The sequence below is a fragment of the Lygodium microphyllum genome, chromosome 25 (assembly GCF_053477565.2).
Source record: "Lygodium microphyllum isolate KBCC chromosome 25, Lygodium_microphyllum_v1.1.10, whole genome shotgun sequence".
Lineage (NCBI taxonomy): Eukaryota > Viridiplantae > Streptophyta > Polypodiopsida > Schizaeales > Lygodiaceae > Lygodium > Lygodium microphyllum.
In genome coordinates, this window is record NC_141159.1 from 68,139,394 (window position 1) to 68,145,600 (window position 6,207).

The window sequence follows — 6,207 nt, forward strand, 5'->3', positions numbered from 1 at the left end:
TTTAGTGTAAGAGAGAAAGGCAAGCAAGAGGACATTTCAATGAGGGTTATAAGCTTGTATAGCATTTTCTACAATTGAAAGCTTCTTTAGTGATTGTACAATTATATATATCAAATCACATTTCAATGAGGAAATTTTTTCCTATAAATGGTGGCATTTTAAATGGTTGTTAGATAATAAAGACTCAATTTAATCTCTGTACCAATTTGGATATGTGAATGCTAGCATAGAATAGTGTTAGGAAGATCATTTGCAAGATCCTTCATGAATTACATAGCCAAAAGCATCTTCCAATGCATGACATGATATGAATGTTTTGGGGTTTGTTATCAAAGATGTGTCTCAACATAAACAATCAAAAGCACAATCTCTTATAGGAATGATTTTTTTGATGCACAATGTATTGCTTGTCAAATACACAAGTTTATAAACCACACCATCAACAGGAGAACTTTAAAGAGCACATACTTAAGTCATTATAAATTGTGAATTTAGTGAATGAAGAGAAAGAAATGAATGCCTTGTCAATAGTAGAAAGCTACTTGGTATGTGTGCAAGACCAAGTATATATATCCAACTCAAAATTTAGCTTGTTATAAGTAGTTGAATGCTTCTTTGGCAAGCATGCGATTGACCAAGGATGTCCAAGTTTAATCATAAATAGCTTGTTCACATTGGTATAGTGGTATCAAAGGGCAAGAAAAATTGCAATGCGGTGTAGACATGATGTTTGCATCATATGAATTGGATATAAAAAGGGGTTGTTGATGAGGGATGATATATACATACATTCAAGAGTAGGGGCATTTTCTCCTAGGAGAGCACTCATTAAAGGACTCATAACAATTGTAAGAAGTATCACAAGGATAATGGGAGTCACTAGTTGCATATGAAGGATGGCCACCCACAACCTAAAGGAGGAAAAGCTTAGGAATGGTGGCAACATGGAAAGAGGGCGTAAAAGTAAGGCATGCAAAGAGCAAAGGGGATGAGTACAGGCTACTTTGGGTTATGTTGGCAAGTCGTGCCGAGGGTGTAATGTACCTAGCCAATGCTATAGGAGATTATGTTTATTAGTTACTGGAACACCTTTCTCAAATGGCACTATTTGAACCAAACAAGGTTGATGGGCATAGCTAGTCATGTGACTTAGGAGTCTATCTTGTAATGAAATATCAAGTTCTCAACCCAAAAGGATCAATCTAAGAATGGCTATACTTCTATGGTTACCCTCATAGTAATCTAACATCATCTATGAAGGGTCATTTCACCAACCAATCAAAGATGCGAGTAGTTAACATTGCACTTGATTCAAAGAGAGTGTGAAGTGAGGGGAGCTAAGTATTGATCTCTTATAGTCACACATCTAGCCCCCTAAAATAGTGTTAGTTTGAATTCTAACTTATTACTAAGGTAGTCACCATTGATCGAATCTTGTCCTAAATAACAATGTAAAATCCCACTCAACTAAATGGGTCCACTTTTCCTTAGCATAAGATTGTTAGGACCACAATCCTTCCACTTTCCACCCAATGTACCCACTACCATGATATGAGCACATATAAAAACAAATCCCTTAATTATACCATTATACAGGGTACATCGAACATCCTTTAGGCACTTACACAAAAGCAATTGAAAACGTTTCTTTTAGTAAAATAGTTATATGGAAAGAAATGATGCAACTCATCCCCTTTGAGATAAATATCCCATGATTGGATACCATGAAAATGTTTAGATTCCACCCTACCCTTATCTAGAATCGGCCTTTCAATGCCTATATATTGGGCTCAGGGAGGGTTTCTTCTCAATTTTAGGGTTGGCCATGGGATTATTTACATGACTAGCGACCCACCAATTCCCATGCCTATATATTGGGCTCAGGGAGGGCTTCTTCTCAATTTTAGGGTTGGCCATGGGATTATTTACATGACTAGCGACCCACCAATTCCCATGCTGCCATAGCACGAGGGAGCCTTCCTCTTGTGGGTGACTTCTTGCCTTAGGCTCTAGTCTCAATGCTATAGATAGATATACTCTAGCTCATGATGATGGAGCCCTAGCAAAGACCTTGGAGAGGTGCAAGGTTGATTCCTATTTTGTTAGAGTGCACACACTTCATACTAACTTTTCGACCATAATCAACAACCAAAAATTAGTTGTGCCAAGGTACAGATATTTCTTTCGAGGCCTCTTTCCACTTCAAGAAATTACAACTACATCATTGCATAACAATGCATTCACATAAGCATGAAGTGCTAATAAAAATAACACACAGTGTAACCATACATATATTTATAGCTATTACCTTCAACCAACTCTTTTAGGAGGACCTTAAGGAAAACCTCAAAGTACCATTTTCTTTTGGCTATTGATCATCTTATGTATGGGTTGGAAAGACCCTATTTAGTATACTCTAAATATTAGTTTGTTTGATTTGAGACTTGATGGTTTGGGATTTTGAAATATTGAGTTTGGATGCTTGTTATTAACAACTTGTGAATCATGGAAATAGGCTGATGTATCTTCTAACCTTATATTGGTGGTTCTTCTTAACCCCTTTGACAGTCATACTAGCTTAAGAGTTTATGCCATGGGAAAAAGAGTCTCTTAAAACATGTGTGCATTGGATCCCTTTTGAAGACTTAGGGCTCCTCATGCTAGTCATCCATAATAACTATTTGGCTCTAAGTATTCATGCATCCTTTTAAGCTACTTCAATGTACCCTTACTTTTTCCTAACAAGTAGGATTTTATGGCTTTTAAGGTATTCCTATCAAGGGTTCTTGATTTGCACTCCTAGCTAATGTAATGAAGGTTGTGTTACTTATAATGGTGTATGACTCTTTAATCTTGTTCACCAACTCCTTTTTAGGATGTACATCTCATTAGTTGGTCTCTAGGGTCACTACTAACCTAGGGTTTTTTGTCTATGTCAAGGGTATCATTCTATTTCTTTCCAATACACTTTACTCCAATGATGATCTATTAGCTACTATACTTTATTCTTTCCACTTATAACTTAGGTCTTATTATAGTTCGCCACTTGTAATGCAATTTCTAGGCTAGCAAAGGGATTACATAGTTTAGTCCTCCATAGCTCTTGTCTACTATAATTTAATAATTCCTTATGTGAATAGCTTCTTTGTTCTTTGGACTAAAGGCTCAATTAAGTGATACTCACCTTAGATATTTTCTCCTATCCCTAATTTTAAGAGGTAATCATAGTATTTTTCTTGGTGTATAGACTTTATTAAGGGGTATGGCCACATGTTGGCTACTTGTATGAGTTTTATTTATTTAACATAATGTATCCTAATTCTCTCTAATTGAATTTGAGAGGGAAGCAATGGTGGGATACAAGGCAGAAGCTATGGATTGCAAGAGGGGTTGAGAGAGAGAGAGAGAGAGAGAGAGAGAGAGAGAGAGAGAGAGAGAGAGAGAGAGAGAGAGAGAGAGAGAGAGAGAGAGAGAGAGAGAGAGAGAGAGAGAGAGAGAGAGAGAGAGAGAGGAGATTTTAGTGGGTACAATGAATGGTACTCTTAATCTTAGTTATCATCACTTATATATGACTATACAGTTTGTACTTATATATGGGGTGCCCACCTAGCTATTAACCATTGGTCTTTAAAGCCCAATGTGGCTTTATGGAAAGAAGAAAGTGAAGATACTATCACATGCCCATAAGCACTCTATTGCATGCAAAGCACTTAGAGGGCAAACTCTTCATAAGAAGATATGTAAGATTATTATTCATATAGATCTTGAAAAGCTCCATGCGCGTTTCCTTAAGCATCTCCCTGATGAAGCGATACTTCACCTCAATGTGCTTTTTCTTTATATAAAATACAAGGTTAAGCACTCTATTGCATGCAAAGCACTTAGAGGATAAACTCTTCGTAAGAAGATCTACAGGGTAATTATTCATAGAGATCTTGACAAGCTCAATATGCTTGTCCACAACAACCTCCCTAATGAAGTGATACTTCACCTCAATGTGCTTTGTCTTTGCATGAAAGATAGGGTTACATGCCATATGAATGTTATTGTAGCCATAACATTACAAGCAATATTCAAGTTTCCCACTAAACAACTAAGCCGTATACCTTCGTTATAGGCCTCAGTGGTTGCAACGTACTTAGTCTCAATGGTAAATAAAGCCATCCATGGCTGCTAATGAGAGACCCAAGAGATTGCACCACTTGTGAAAGTAAAGACAAACCTATAGGAGACCTCCTAGATTCTACATTCCCTACAAAGTAGGCATATATATATCCAATACATGCATCATTGTTTTGGAAGCATATACACATATCTCTAGTGCCATTCAAGTATCTCATGATACTCTTGACTACCTCCTAATTCTTACGAGGATTTACCTTATACCTACTAATCACTCTCATTACATAAGCAATGTTTGGATGTATAACAATAACCATGGCATACATCAAGCTACCAACTATGGATGCATAAGGAACCTTGGCCATTTCAACATTTTGTTCACCTAATTGGGGCTATACTCTTGGCTAAGTTTCAAATGTGGAGGCAATGGAGGATTGTTTGTCTTCCCCCTCTCCATGTTGAAATGCTCCAACACCTTCACAATGTATTCTTTTTTAGATAAATAGAGTACCTTTTTATGTCTATCCTGCATGATGTGAATGGCAAGCATATGAGCATCATTTCCAATGCCTTTATGTTAAAGGTTTCATGCAACCTTTTTTTCAATGTATCCACATCCATGATTGACTTTCCAATCATGAGCATGTCATCCTTATTTATAAAGAATTAAAATCATAAGGCTATCATTCCTAGCCCCTATTGTATAGACAATAGTTAGTCTTACTTCTAGTATACCCCTTGGATCTAACAAAGATATTAAACTTATGATATCATTCCTTGGAATCTTGTTTCAAACCATATAAGCTCTTATTATGTAGCTTACATACCAATTATTATTTGCTTTCCACAACAAACTCTTTAGCAAACTACTCTCAACATTAGCACTTGTAAGACCATTTGTGGGTGTAGAGTAACTAATGTTGGCTATCCTAAAAGTGCTTGAACTCTTAGGCAAGTGACTAATAAAAACATAGCCTTGATTGAATCATGAAAGGTGATATTTTGAGATGTCAGCTAGCTGAAAATAGTGTTGAACTCATTGAGATGGTTAGATATAGAGGCCCCCTCTTCCATCTAGAGATCAATGAGTTTTTTAACTAATAAACTTATGAAGCTACACTTTTTTTCTCATATAGGTTGCCAAGTTTTTTCCATACAACAAATGCACCACTTAGACTTTTTGATTCCTAAACACATGAAAGTGATCTACGCAAAATCAAGCTTTCTTTCTTTCTAGAATTAAGGTGCATGTGTGCAAGCAATGACATAAAGTATCATAGTCACCAAGATGTCAATGTGTCAAGATTAGCCTTATGCAATGCAAAGGCCAGACTAAATTAGGGTTAGGGTTAGGTCCCTTCCCTAGGGTGGTACCCTTTTGTATTTTAGGGTCTATGTCCCTTTTTTTAAGGGTTTGCACCTTGTAAATTAGAGTTTGTAGCCCACTTTGCATTATAGGATTTCCACATATGTGAATTAGGGTTTGCATCCACTTTCTCTACTTCTTCAAACCTGGTCCAATTTGTACGTCTTCATTGATTTCAGAGAAAAGGTAGAGAGGAAGAATAATAATAATAAATATATGGAGAAGATATTCTCCAATGGTCCCTCTCTCTCTCTCTCAACCTCTCTTCTACTTCTCAATTTCCAAGTTATGGAAGCCAAAGAAGAAGAGAGGAAAAGTAAGAAGAGAATATGAGTTTCACTCTCTAGACCCTTAATCACACACACACACTCTCTCTCTCTCTCTCTCTCAGATAGCAGATAGAGTATTTTCATGGCAGCAGGAGGGAGTATTGAGGTCACTGGATCATATGTATATTTGGGAGTCACCTTTACAGCAGCTTCAGGGACTTTCTCGATGACACAGGCAGCTCGTGACCGCCTCACTAGAGGATACTCAGCATTGGCTCTTATGGAGCGACAGTGTCATCAGGCACATTTCCAGGAGCCCCGCACCAAGGGGTGGCTCTTTGATACTCTAGTCACTCCAGCACTGATGTATGGAGCAGCTATATGGGGACCAGGCCTTGTCGATTATGTATGGACATTGATGGAGAGACCTCAGGTGATCATGATATCTAG